Genomic DNA, 15,560 nt, shown 5'->3' with positions numbered 1-15,560 from the left:
GGCATGTCCACCCAGTTGAAGAGGGTGCGTGACAGGAACTCTTGTGACTGAAATCCTGGTTAATGTGAGTCGTCTGCTACACATAGCCTGCCTGTGTCTGCGTTTAATTTTCAAGCTTGTCAAAAGCAACACAAATAAAAGCAGAGGGAGGGGTCGCTTTCGAAAGAAGGCATAGGCCTAGGTTTTTTTTGTTCTCCAGCGCCGTCAGCCGGCTTTCAATTAACGGTTGATGATCATCATTCAATGTAAAGAGGATGGACTTCACAGATTTCCAGTTGTGAATGGTGCTTGCTGAATAATGCTCAGAAATTATATTAATTTTGGTGCTCTTGTGAATATAAAAGACGACGAGATGGTTATCTATAAAACACCACGTCGCCTGCAGAACATGGGTTCATGAAATGAAAATGGGTTCATGAAATCACGACTAGACTAAACGGAGGTCTCAGCTGTCAATCAATACCGTCAATCGCGCAAGGAAGAGAGAAGGAGAGGGAGAGACAGAAAGTAGTTTTCCAACTTACTCCCACAGCTTTCCAACGTGTCTGTTCTGGTTTTATTCATGTTCAGTGTTCCTTGTCCGTTTGACCGCGCCAGGTTAAACGGAAGTGATTTGACGACACGGTCACCACGGTCACCAAGTGCTCGTATCCAGCCATAGCCCAATTTGCGCGAAAGAGATTACTATATCGGCCAGGCACGCACGCAGCATTCACAATGAAGGATGGAAATTACTCCTTTGTTGTGGACAAGGCATTTGCGCATCTCAATTCGGAGGGAAAATGTTGCCTTCATGCGCACAAGTCAAACACCAAAGTGGTCCAGCAGGTGGACCGCTTTAGAAAAAAGAAAACACATCTTGTTGTAGGAGCCCTATACTTGGCGTAGGCCTAATGTAGATGACTGTCATGAAGTGTTAATTATATATTTATGTAGGCCTAGCACATTTTAAAAATGTAGGCCTATTGGTTATGCCAGACTAGTCATACATTTTCCCTCCTGTGACCATGCGAGCAGACGCGCAATGAGAACATGGCGTTTCCTACATTCGTATTTATTAGTTTTTCCCCCTCACCAACAACTTTGTACATAGTAAAGTGCTGGGACTGATTGCTAGGTTACTTTTTTATTGTATTTTTTATTGTATTATCCTTTTTGAAAGGAAGTTTGTCGACGTCAGTGAACTCAGCGCAACATGGTTTGGTTCAAAGTGTTCAAAGTTGCGGGAAATCGCGGTGATTGGTTAAAGTTGCGCTCTCGCGCAGAATTCGCGGGAATTCATTGAAGTTGCAAAAAACGACGCGATCGCAACATCGCGATTTCCTGGGGGGACTGATTGTTGTCTATAGATTACGCTACACGAACTCCAACCCATCGCAACCCTGGGAAAAAAATGCAGCTTAATGAAATAATGTGAGGATAGCCTACTCTGAAAGGCATGCGACATCACATTGGGATCATTTGAATCATTGCACATTTACTTAACGCGGCCCGCTGTCATATGCGCGAGGCAGAGGGTTGAGAATATGGACACACACACACACACACACACATGCACGCGCGCTACTGATATGTCGCGCTGTCTTTGGGTCTCTGTTTTGGGTCAGATATGTGTAACCTACGTTGTTACCCATGTCTCTACCTTGATGTGACGAACTGGTTGCTTGGGACCAGGGCTGTAGTGGTCAAATTAGAGGTGGGTAAACTATGATTTTTTTGATCAGACAGACCGTGACGCGACGCAACGTAACGCAACGCGGTTTTTTTTTTGTGGGGGGGGGGGGGGTCATCGGTGTATCTGTGGATCTACAGGTATGAAAATGGGTATGAGGCCAGGCATGATAGGCCTATAAAGTATCGGTATTAACGCATCCAAAATGGTCATTTGTTTAAAAGCCACTAGAACTTTTTGGCATGCACATTCATTTGTCTACTATAAATGACAGTTAAAATCTCTTCAGTTAGGCCTAAAGGCCTATCACATAATTTGTATGATCATATGATACAGAGTGTGCCTTTGTTACAATCCTAGATAGTAGGCCTAACACCTATAGCCTATTGGAGTAGATCAACAGCATAACAATGCAGCTCAATTTCATAGGCGTATTCCAATTTCTGCATTAGGTTTTTAAAAATAGATTCACCATCATGTAGGCCCATCTCAGCCATTCCCCACAAAGATGAATGGCATTAGGCTATATAACATTGGAAACTAATTATAAAAAACACAACATTTGTGGTTTTCAACTGAATTGATAATGAAGTGCTATTAGGCTACATTTTAGGCTTATATCTTTATAAGACAGCTCACAATTTACCCCTCCACTGTCATCCATTAGGCCTACTTAGCTAGGCTACTTGTAGTGGCATGCTCAGAGATTAGCAATAGGCACTGCAGCCATTAAGAGAGGAACTGGAGTTTTACCTACCATTAATAAGCTAACCCATACAGGGTTATCAATAACTGCAAAGGCAAAAGACAGAAGAAGAAGCTGATGAAGAAGAAGCTTAATTTCTTAACTCAGGAATGAGTCCTTCTAGCTCTGAGAACTTGCTTTTGCAAATAACTTGGAAATGTCAGATCATGAAAGAATCTTGTGACAAGGTGTAACAAAACGTGTACCTCCCTAAATGATGGATTTGGTGGTGTTACGAGGCTTAGTCCTGTGTTAGGTTACTTTCATACCTGGCTTCACACGCGGGATTTTTTTGTTTTTCAACTCCACCGCGCGAACGTGCATTTGCGTTTCTATCGGCATTGCCGTCCGTAGAACCGGCGGACAGATGCGCTTTCGCTTGTAAACATGGGGCGCACTGGCTTGTCCCCTACTTCTTTCAGACATACGGTGCGAAGTGGCTAGATTTGATGAGAAGGGCGTGACTAATTTGCGAACGGTAGAGAGAAACCTGCAGTGGAGTCAAATGGAACGGAATGAACATTACAATGCAGATGAATTAGGTCTATATTTCAGGCAGTCCAACAAAATCCCGGACATTTCTGAAATTCCCCCCGCACATTTTTTTAGGTCTCAAAAGTAGGGAAAAAGAGGACGTCTGGTCACCCTATCCATGATGATTAACTATGATTAACCATGCAGGCAGGCAACTACACAACGTGTAGGCCTATGTGTTTACATATTCCCTGGATTCTGATTGGTGTCACCGCCGCAGCCGAAAGGCACTGATTGGAAGGTCACATACAGAGCAGATGAAAATGATTCCTACTAAAGCGTTAAGTAGGCCTATGTTCAACAATAGTTTTTAAATGACACCAAATTTATTTTGCATTATTCCAACGGCAGATCACAAGGCGCAGGGAACTTTGACGTGCGTAATTGCCATTAAGAGCTGCGTAAACGCTATTTAGAGGTGGGTAAACGCTATTTAGAGGTGGGTAAACGCTATTTCCTAAATTCCAGAGGTGTGTAAACGGCGTTTACGTGCGTTTACCCTCCACTACAGCCCTGCTTGGGGCTTTTTACGACGATGGAAGAAAGGAGGGACAGCTGTGAAGGTGGTTGCTGGAGAAAGCTCAGTCTTACTGTAGTTGATCAGATGTAGGCTATTTTTTTAAGCTTAAACTCTGTAAACCCCAAGGGATGCCTTCGGGCTGGCCTCTGACACTGCCAACACCCGAACGCATGTAGAAGAACTCTAAGTGCGAGACAACAGCGAGGTCCTTCCCCACACAGAGTGGACAGTTCAATGATGTTTGAAATGATAACTGAAAGGAATCGATCATTCTAAAATATATATTTGGTTGTTTATGTCGTCTTCCTGCCTGCACGCCCTTACGCGCAAAATAGGCTACAAGAAAAATAATTGCCATTATGACCTTTACGCGTAAAGATGTGCAGGAAGGGATGATGCACAGAGGGTCCGTCAAACACAGTACACATGACATCTCCATGAAAGTCGTTAAATACTTGTCAACGCAATCATGTCACCGAAATCCATCCCCAATAACCAAATGTCGGTCTACATATCACTGTAGCATAATCACTCCAAATAACTACACAGAAATGGCCGGTGAAAGCGTGATGGCATGTATACTATCCTAATTCTCACTTGCTGGTGGTAACTGGTAACATATCCATTTCGGCTGAATTTTAAATTAAGCGCAGGTGCCTTATCTGCACAACAGTATATCCAGTATATCCACTTCCACTCATCTCTCTCTCTCTCTCTGTGTGTGTGTGTGTGTGTGTGTGTGTGTGTGTGTGCGCGCGCGCGCATCCAGGCTGGCGCGTGCGCAATTCGGGCATATTCGCAACTCTCTGCCTCCTCTCCCTCGTGCGCAGTGACAGTGGACCGTGTGGCTGACGCCATTGCGAAGTTATTTGGCGCGATTTTATTGTGCAGTGATATGTACAGCGACATTTGGTTATTGGGGTGGATTTTGGGGGCATGATTGTCTTCACAGGTATTTAACGACTTTCATAAAGATGTCATGTGTAGCCTACTGTGTTTGACGCACCTTTCAATCTTCCTGCACATCTTCAGGCACAATGCTCTTAAAGGGACAGTTTGGTCAATTTCAACATGCAGTTGTATTGCTCACGCTACCCTTGACTTGTCAGTACCTGGTGATGCCACATTTTTCGGCTCAGCCCTTTCCGAGATATGAGCAATTCTAATGGGGGCAGCGTTTGTTTACATTTTTAAAAAATGAAACATAGGCCAACTCCAAATATTTTCCCAAAAGGTACCGCTGTTTGCTAGTTGTCTGCTGATGTTTTATAACCTTTTGGATGTTTTTGGGAATAAATAAAAATGTTTTTTTGAAATGTAAACAAAGAGCTGCCCCCATTACAATGACCAGGATCTCGGAAACGGCTGAAGAAGAAGAAAAAAAAATCTCAGGTACTGACAAGTCAAGGGTAGCGTGAGCAATAACACTGCATGTTGAAATTGACCAAACTGTCCCTTTAATGGCAATTATTTTTCTTGTGGCCTACGTTGGACGTAAGGACTTGCTGGCAGGAAGACGGCATACACAACCAAATATATTTAAAATTGTCTAATCATTGGACATTTTGTGTGGTAAAAGTTAGACGCTTGTGCACTTGGTGGCAGTAATCAATCACTGTCACTTGAACTCTGCCTGAACCTGCCCCAAGACGCTGAAATGTCAGGAGCAAGACCAACTTAAGAACAACTTAAGACCAACTCAAGACCAAGCCGGAAGACTGTCTTACGAGCGACTTAAGACCTTGGTTACAACGTTGGTCTTAAGAACGAACAAAATGGCTAACGTCGTTAGCAAAGGCACTGTCGAGAGAAACGACCCCATGGTTTTCAATACGGCCAACTCTACCTCTTGTGCTGTGTTTTCCCTCCTCAGATTGTCCACCTCTGTCTTCACTTCTGCTTTGTTTTCCTGTAGAGCCTGAACCTTAGTCTCACTGGCCACAAGCCTTCCTTTCACTGCTTCATTCTCAGTCTTCAAAACCTTAACGTCATCTCGAGTATGTCGTACTGTTGCTCTCAGGTCCACCACCATGTCTCTGAGTTCCTTCAGCTCAGTAGAGACGTCCTGGGTAGAGGCGTCAGTGCCGTGGCTCTCTGTCTGGACTCCACACATGGAGAGCAGCAGCACCAGCAGTGAGATGGCAGCCCTCATCTTCCAAGTCACTGTAAAATAAAACATTCAACAGATTCTGAGTGGCTTACACCATAGAAAGAATAATTACTGACCTGCTAACTAAAATACAAAAATATTGAGTGGAGGTTATGCTAAACCTAAGCATGCACAGTTAGCATCTTTATTCATAATAATTGTCCACAATTGTAAGAATGTTACACAGGTCGATACATCAGGCACACAGACATGACCCACTAATGTGAGTGCAGATTTCTCTCTCTCTCTCTCTCTCTCATTCAGACTCAGCCTTTTAACTCTTTAATTGTCAAAGGGCAATTATACAGAAGTACTTCATCATAATGAGATATAGCTAAAAACATATATTACAATTTTCTAAACAAACCCGGTTATTCAAATTAAGACTGAGTGTAATAAACATTGATCTTACCTTTAAGAGTAAGAACGCCCCGTCTGTCACTGGTGTCTGTAGCAGCAATACTGATGGCAGAAGTCGGTGCAGCAGCAGCAGCAGTGTCTGTGAATTAGACTCTGTGATCACCCTCTTTTTATAAGTCAGGAATTATGTAAACACGTTTGGGGTGACCTTAGGCCCAAGGTTGCCTGGCTCTTGCCCGACCTGTAGTTCCGCACAGCTTTGTGAGCTCCACTACTAGGTCTGGGAGCATGTAGCAGGATTCCATTTCTACAGTCAAAAAAAGAATCGCAGCATTTATTGCTTCAATATCAACAAATTCTTTCAAAACCATTTTCTGTTGATCTCTAAAGCGTCAATATGGTCTATAATATGACATGTGACTCCTCAATGTGAGCTGCCAGTGATATTGAAGTGATAAATGCTCGGCATTATTTTTTGTGTCCAGAAATTGAATCCTGCCACATGCTCCCAGACCGATGTGTGTGTTTGGAGTGCCACCAGGGGGCTCCAGAGCACACACACGGAGGTCTGGTAGGAACCAGGCTAGGCCCAGGGATGGCGGCAAGCGATATTGATTATTATGACACTGATTCTGGAAAGTTTGGAAGAACACATCCTGCTCATAAAAGTGACAATTTTGTTCAAAATTAACATTTTCATGAAGAAACAAAAATCCAGATAATGATCAAGGGATCTGTCAGACCCGGTCCCACATATGTATATATATATATTTGTTTTAAAAGGTTTGTAGTTTAATTCTATTTCATCATACTGTAGGCCTATATACTTTCCCCGCCTCCGTAAAACCAGCTGTCATAAGCAGAGACATAATTATTCCATTTGACTTCAGATGAAAAACTTGATTTGAATTTGTTATTTGTTTGGACTTTGCTGTCTCAACAATAACATGTAAACACTTTTGAATTAAATATTATATTAGATTACAATATACTTTTAGAGAAGTATATGCTACTTAAAAATAGCCTACATGGGAAATGGCTAATGTGAACACTCTATGTATATTATATATAAGAAAAGGTTTCTGTAACTTCTCTCCGATGTCACCACCGTCAGGTTTTGTGTCTTCATTTCAATACAAAACACATTTAAACTTTTAATTGTATTGACTGCGTTGACTAAAGCAAGTAAGAGCCTTTATGTTATTAAGAAGTACAATGTGAGGAGATTGTTCTGATACAGTGCTGCACAGCCAAGACCTTCATCTATAGCTGTGGTTCTCAACAGGGGTGCCGGAGCCCCCTGGGGTACCGCCCGCAGGCCCCCCTCAGGGGTGCCGCGGAAACGTGGCTGATAAATAAATTATGTAATATAATACATATTTGTCTAAATTGATAACTTAATGCTAGTCAGTGGAATCTTTCATCTGCCATTTAAGCATAATAAAGTAAATATACAGTAGGTCGCCCCAGTCAGCTGCAACTTCGAACATAGGTCATGTGACGTCTCAAAATGTGTACCTTTTCTAAGCTAGTGTGGTATCAGATGCAATGCCATGTTACGGCTTGTTGGTTTGGGGTGCCTTGACATTTTTCCTGAATTGAAAGGGGGCCTCGCCTAAAAAAAGGTTGAGAAACAGCATAGGTCTACTTTTATATTGTGGATTTGAACTATTTTATTTCAAACTGAAAGCCCGTTNTTTTTTTTTTTTTACATGAGTGTCTTCAACTATCTATTAGATGTAAATAGACACAACTGTGTCAGTTAGAGCTGCCGTGTGTGTTGTGAAACCTGCACTGCACTTCGCTGGAGAGGAGAAATATCAATATGTAGAAAATAAATTGCTATCTACCTATAAATCTAGGCAAGTTTATTTATATAGCGCATTTCATACACAGGTGCAACTCAATGTGCTTCACAAAGTTAACAAATGTAAATGAAAGGAAACAGGGAAGAAAGAAGGAAATAAATTAGAGTCAAAAAACATTTAAAACATTAAGATAATGTCTTGCCTTGCCTTGCCTTCATAGATAGTCACACAGAGATTGGGCGCTCAGATGCAGCCCCTGGTAGATAGTAGCAATCTTGTGTCTCTCCTCTATCTATCTATCTATCTATCTATCTATCTATCTATCTATCTATCTATCTATCTATCTATCTATCTATCTATCTATCTATCTATCTATAATTCATATGGATGGAATACCTTTATCACGACTGTATAATGTAGTTTTTTTTCAGCACTTCAGTCGGGCCTCCCTCAAGGTCAACCCAAGGTCACTCCCTTTAGGATCACCCCAAATGTCCTTAATTAACTCCTGACTCGGGCATTATGGGATGTTTTGGGTGACCCTGAAGTCCAGGGATGCAGGCAGGCCAGCCCATATTGATGTCCAGGCCAGCCCATATTGAGGTTCAGGCCAGCCCATATGGAGGTCCAGGCCAGCCCATATTGATGTCCAGGCCAGCCCATATTGATGTCCAGGCCAGCCCATATTGATGTCCAGGCCAGCCCATATTGATGTCCAGGCCAGCCCATATTGATGTCCAGGCCAGCCCATATTGAGGTCCAGGCCAGCCCACATTGATGTCCAGCCCATATTGGGGTCCAGGCCAGCCCATATTGATGTCCAGGCCAGCCCATATGGAGGTCCAGGCCAGCCCATATTGAGGTCCAGGCCAGCCCATACTAGTAGCCCAGTTTATATTAGCCCTGTTTATACTGCAGGCCATTGACCCAGGAACTTAGGCCCAGGAACTGAAGCCTGGGAACTTAAGCTCAGGACAGGATAACTGTTGTGATGTATGTCGCCTACGGGCACCCGTACAATGTCTTTATAATCACGTGACAAGCTTTCATTAAAGATCTCAGTACGTCTCAACCTGTGTTATGTTTGGTCCTTGATCTCTGGCGTCCATAATTTACAACTGTCAATGGTTTATACTGCAGACCAACTGAAAATTCTAAATGGAATGGTAGCCGTGGTAACCCATCCAAAAATGACCTGTAAGCACAGCTGTGTTATGTTTGGTCCTTGATCTCTGGCGTCCATACTTTACATGGTGTCAGAAGTTAACCGGTGTTAGAAAAATGGCACAGTTACAGCCGCCATCTGCGCTTAGTTTTGAAGGCAACATAGCCGAAAACTGGAAGCTGTGGGAGCAGAAGTTCGACTTGTTTCTGATCGCTAGTGGAATAGCAGAAAAATCCAGCAAAGTCCAGTGTGCTACCTTCCTGCATGTCGCTGGGGAGGAAGCAGTTGAAGTCTACAACACTTTCTCGTTCGAGGAGGCTGAAAAGGACAAACTGGATGTGCTGAAGAAAAAATTCAAAGACTACTGTGAACCAAGAAAAAATGTCGTACATTCGTCACTTGTTTTTCACGAGAGCACAAGGCCCCAACGAAAGTATTGATGCATATGTTACTGACTTAAAAAACAAAGCAAAAGACTGTGAATTCCTGGATCTACATGACTCGTTGATACGAGACCGAATTGTTTGTGGCGTTCGTGAAGATCATGTGCGTGCAAGACTGCTTAGAGAAACGGGCTTAACCTTGGTAAAAGCCATTGATATCTGCCGCGCTAATGAAATGACTGTGACCCAAGTAAAAGTGCTCAATGAAGAAGCTGAGGTGAGCAAAATAAGGAGTGTTAGTCATTCGAAGACAGCAGACAGACGCAAGACGTTCGGGAATGATTACAGGGCCAGAAAGAATGTGACTGGAAATGAGCAAACAGTGAGACAATGTTTCAAGTGCGGATATGAACACAGTCCAAGCAAATGCCCGGCGTACGGTCAAACGTGCAGGGTATGCAATAAGCAGAATCATTTCGCTAAAATGTGCAGGCAAGCAAAGCAGCAAGCCAGCGGCTATAATGCAAGGAAACTGCACGTAGTCGAAGTGGATGATGATGATGAAGATTTCTTTGTTGGGTCTGTGGAATTGAAACGAGAAGAAAATCCGGTCAAAATAGAAACAATTGCAACTGAGACGAAAAGTGACAAAGCCATATGGACTGAAAGGCTGAACATAAATGGCCAAAATGTTAATTTTAAACTTGATACGGGAGCCGAATGTAATGTTCTAGCTGAGAGAACCTTCAGATCACTCGGATGCAACACATTGATGAAAAATCAGGATGCAAGTTGGTGACGTATTCTGGCCACCAGATGTCGCCAGTGGGTAAAGTAACACTTACCTGCAAATACAAAGAAATTAAGCATCAGATTAATTTCCAAATTATTGATCGTGATGCACCAGCAATACTGGTCAGAGAGACATGTGAAAAATTAGGCATGATCAAAAGGGTGCATGAAATTAAATCAGAAGATGAGTTGCTTAACAAATTTGATGATCTGTTTACTGGTCTTGGCTGTCTAACAGGCCAACACCACATCCAGATAAACAAAGACATACCACCAGTCGTGCATGCACCAAGGAGAGTTCCAGTGGCCTTGAAGAGCAAAATAGTGGAGGAACTACAGCGAATGGAGAAGCTAGGTGTGATCACCAGACAGCATGAACCAACCGACTGGGTGAACAGTATGGTAACAGTGGTGAAGCCAAATAAAATAAGAATCTGCATAGACCCAAAAGACCTTAACCAAGCCATTAAGCGCGAACACTACCCACTGCTCACAGTGGAAGAGGTGGTGTCAAGCATGCCGAAAGCAAAAGTTTTTTCAGTGGTAGATGCAAACCATGGGTTTTGGCAGATACAATTAGATGAAGAGAGTTCCAAATTATGCACGTTCAACACGCCTATTGGCAGGTACAGATTTTTGCGCTTACCTTTTGGCGTATCATCAGCTTCTGAAGTGTTCCAGCGTGCTGTCGCACAAATGATTGAAGGCTTGGATGGTGTGGTCAACGTGATCGACGATCTTCTGGTCTGGGGAGAGAACGACGAGGAGCATGACAGACGGCTTGTGCAGCTGCTGAACAGAGCAAGAGAGTGGAATCTCAAGCTTAACAAAAGCAAGTGCAAGATCAGAACACCAGAAATACGGTACATAGGCCAAATCCTATCAGCAGATGGTCTCAAGCCTGATTCTGAAAAAGTGCGAGCTGTGGCGCAAATCCCTATCACAGAGAACAAACAGGCTCTCATGAGATTCATAGGGTTGTTCCAATACCTTTCCAAGTTCATTCTCAAAATGGCTGAGGTTAGCGCACCACTCCGAAAACTGCTGAAAAGTGATGTTGGCATTGAGAAGATGGTCAGATGAGAAGTTTTAATAAACGTAAGTCCTTACTAACAAATGCACCAACATTGAAATTCTATGATGTACAAAAACCTGTGACACTCTCTGTAGACGCCAGTTCTGAAGGCATTGGAGCAGTTTTAATGCAGGAAGGAAAACCTGTTGCCTATGGATCGCGTGCACTGTCCGATGCACAGCGCCGTTATGCACAGATAGAAAAAGAGCTGTTAGCCATTGTCTATGGATGTGAAAAATTCCATCAGTATGTATATGGCAAAGACATTCTGGTTGAGAGTGATCACAAGCCCCTGGAGGCTATTTTCAAAAAGGCTCTGTACCAAGCTCCATCAAGGCTGCAGAGGATGCTGCTTAGACTGCAGAGATACAGCCTTAACATAGTGTACAAGCCAGGCAAAGAAATGCACATCGCCGACGCACTGAGCCGTGCATTCCTGAATGAGCAGACTGAGGACTTGCTTGGAGAGGAACTGGAAGTCAACTGGGTCACTCAACAGCTACCAGTGTCTGAGGAGAAGCTGAACATGTTCCGAGAGGCAACTGCTGCTGATCCCGAAATGCAACTGCTGCACAAAGTAGCAATGAATGGCTGGCCCAAAGACATAAATGCAGTTCACAAAGACATTCAAGCGTACTGGACATACAGAGAAGAGATCAGCTGTTCATCAGGACTGCTGTTTAAAGCTGCAAAGCTCATCGTGCCGAACCAGCTGCGTGGAGAGATGCTGAGCAAGATCCATGAATCACATCTTGGAGTGGTCAAGTGCAAGGAGAGAGCGAGAGATGTGCTATACTGTAGCCTATGTCAAAGCAAATTGAAAACCTTGTGCTTAAGTGTACTGTGTGTGATAAAAACAGAAATAGCAACCCCAAAGAACCTCTCATTCCACATGAACTGCCAGATAGACCATGGTCCAAAGTAGGAACTGATTTATTCCACTTTAATGGTAAAGAATACCTGCTCTGCATAGACTATTATTCAAAATTTCCAGAAATTGCAAAACTGACAGACATAACTGCCCGAGGTGTCATTACAGGAATGAAGTCCATATTTTCCAGGCATGGAATACCGGACCGTCTGGTCTCTGACAATGGCCCGCAGTATTCCTGTGCAGAGTTCAGACGTTTCGCTGGAGACTGGGACTTCAGACACCTTACTTCAAGTCCTGGGCATGCACAGTCCAACGGGCAGGCTGAGCGAACGGTGCAAACCGTCAAAAACCTCCTCAGGAAAGCACAAGATGGGAATGGAGATCCCTACATCGCGCTGCTGGAATACCGCAACACTCCACTAGAGGGCGTCGGGTACTCTCCAGCACAACTCCCTGCCTACAACAACAGCTCTGCTGACTCCTGAAAGTAGCATCCAGGTCAGTGACAAGCTGAAAGAAAAACAACTGAAACAGAAAAGCTACTACGACAGACAGACAAGGTGTCTTCCTGATCTACACAAAGGAGAAAGCGTGAGAGTCCAGCGAAAGGATGGATGGCAGCCTGCTGTTGTCCTTCACAAACATGAGCAACCAAGGTCATTCGTTGTTCAGACTCCAGATGGCAGCACCTATAGGAGAAACAGAAAACATCTACGAAAGACCAGAGAGACAGAGTGTGCAACGCCGATGGCCGATGCAGACATTGACATCAAGCCTGAGGTGAGTCACTCCAACACACAGGTGAAAACTGAAGATGAGGAACCAGCTGACTCCAAACCGCAGCTGGAAGGTGACTACTTCACACGGTCTGGCAGACAAGTAAAGGTACCAGACAGATACAAACCTTAACTGACCTCATTTGCACACATGCACACACAAACAATGTCTCAGAATGCACATATTCTTGCACACAGCACTTATTCCAAGGCTCCTGTTGGATTACTAAAAGAAGAAAGAAAGAAAGACTTTTAATTATTTTTTTTCAAAAAAAAAAGGAAAAAAAATGCAATGCAATAGACTACTATTTGTAATGAAATGGGATTATTGTTTATTGTTTTATATACAGATAATGTGCAGTTTACAGTCATGTTTTCATGTGTTGTTTAAAACTTAAAGAAGGGGGATGTGATGTATGTCGCCTACGGGCACCCGTACAATGTCTTTATAATCACGTGACAAGCTTTCATTAAAGATCTCAGTACGTCTCAACCTGTGTTATGTTTGGTCCTTGATCTCTGGCGTCCATAATTTACAACTGTCAATGGTTTATACTGCAGACCAACTGAAAATTCTAAATGGAATGGTAGCCGTGGTAACCCATTCAAAAATGATCTGTAAGCACCAGGGCTTGTCGGCGCCTTACCTGTCGCTTCTGCCTTATCTGTCGCTCTTGTCACCTGATTGGCTGAAATGAACGATCCATGGTTTAGAGGCTGTCCGGGTTATCGCCTGTCCATAAACAATCGTATTTTAAGTTTTTCTGGTAGACTGTTAGTTTTTATTTAAAAACAAAGCACCGTGAAGCAAAACATTAACAATCAAAAAAGCGTCGCATTCATCGATCTTGATGTACTGAAATGAATTTCGACACAGGCTTGTTATACCCCCTGATTTACTACTAAGCTAATGTAGCGCGTTGTAACACACGACTGTACGTTATATATTGGCAGCGAAATATTTTACATTTGTAAGTTAATACAGTAGACTATTTTACATATATAATCTATCTATAGCCTACTATTTCCACGATCTGCTTACCTTGATCCCCACAGATACCACGCAAAACGCTAAAATACGAGGGAATGCACTCATTGACTGAATATTGCTACTATGACAGACTGAGCAAGTGACTGGATTACATTAACTTGATTTTCGTTTTTACCTGGTAACAATTATATAATAATATAATTATATTCTCTATAACATAACGTTAAAATGCAACTAAGTAGAAGCTTGCAGTATTGGCAGGCAGTAGCCTATTTGAACAGTCTCAGCCATGCAACTGAGAGGAGGTTGAATATGCTACAAAGATTATAAAAGACCCCCCCCCCCCCCCCAATGTATAAGAGCCACATAAAACGGACACCAGTGTTTTATTTCACCTTCATTTTGGAATTCCCAGATGCCATTTTAAATAATCTGAAATAACTTACAGTATAAAGTAATGTGCCATTTATATATATATATAAAACTTATTCACTGCATACCCCTAGACACACAGATGCATACTTGAATAAAAATAACATTTTGTTAAACAGGTGCATGAGTAAGGGACAGCTCTTCCACATACCCATGTCATTAAAATGGGGACAGGCGTTTGTTTATATTTCAAAAAAACATCTTCATTTATTCCCAATAACATTCAAAAGGTTATGCAACATCAGCAGACAACTAGCAAACATACAGTGATACCTTTTGGATTAGGCCTATGTTAAGAAGGTTTTTAATGCAACCAGTCTGCCCCCATTAGAATAGCTCAGATCTCAGAAAGAGCTGAGTCAAAAAATGCCAGCATCACCGGGTACTGACAAGTCAAGGGTAGCATGAGCTATACAACAGCATATTGAAATTGGCAGAAGCTATCTTTTAAGAGGCAAATGGTTGAGTAATCCAGTGCCACTTTGATGTTATGGGCATTCTAATTTACCAGAAATCACCAGACATAACCTTCCATTCATTTTCAATGTTTTTTTCTTTTTCTGGTGAGTTAGAATGTCCATACCACCAAAGCACCAAAACGTGGTATGGAAATCTATGGGGTATAATGAAGAGGGAAGTGTGGGTGACCAGATTAAAAAAAAAAAAAAAAACAGCTGGCACCAAAGCATCAAGGATATCTGGGCTTCCATAACCCTCATGCAATGCCACTGCCCATTGACTTCAATGGTGCGACACCTTCCATTCTGACACACACAGAGACACACTGCCATACAAAGCAAGAAAGAGTGTGGGGAGATATAATCACAAATAGTAGCTACATTCCTGTCCTGATGCATCTGCCAGATGGCAATCTAGCAAAGAACTTGTGCCGAGGGTGCAGTAACACATGGAGAACCATGATGTGATGCCGTATGTGATGGTTTATTAGCAGTTTTGTGGTTGTAGTGTCTTCTACAGGGTTCACAAGAAGTGTAGATTTTGCAGAGGTGTTGGTGGCCCATGACTGGTCCTGGATGGTGCACCACCTTCACCCTGATGCTGATGAGTTGGACATGCTGGAAAGGTCATCTAAAGTTTGGCAAAGAGAGAAGATTAGAGGAGAGTGCATGTGTGTGTGTGTTATTAACCCATTTTAGCCTGATGCTGCATACACAATGCATTGTCCAAGGCGCCTGAAGTGACATAGGTTGCATTCCAATATGCAGACTCCTGTCCTTCACTTGTGCTTGTGGCCTTGCCCCGCGTCCATGGAGAAAACAATAC

The sequence above is a fragment of the Engraulis encrasicolus genome, chromosome 10, assembly GCF_034702125.1.
Source record: "Engraulis encrasicolus isolate BLACKSEA-1 chromosome 10, IST_EnEncr_1.0, whole genome shotgun sequence".
NCBI classification, from domain to species: Eukaryota; Metazoa; Chordata; class Actinopteri; order Clupeiformes; family Engraulidae; genus Engraulis; species Engraulis encrasicolus.
The sequence above is the reverse complement of the archived record's forward strand: the minus strand, read 5'-3'. Positions refer to the sequence as shown.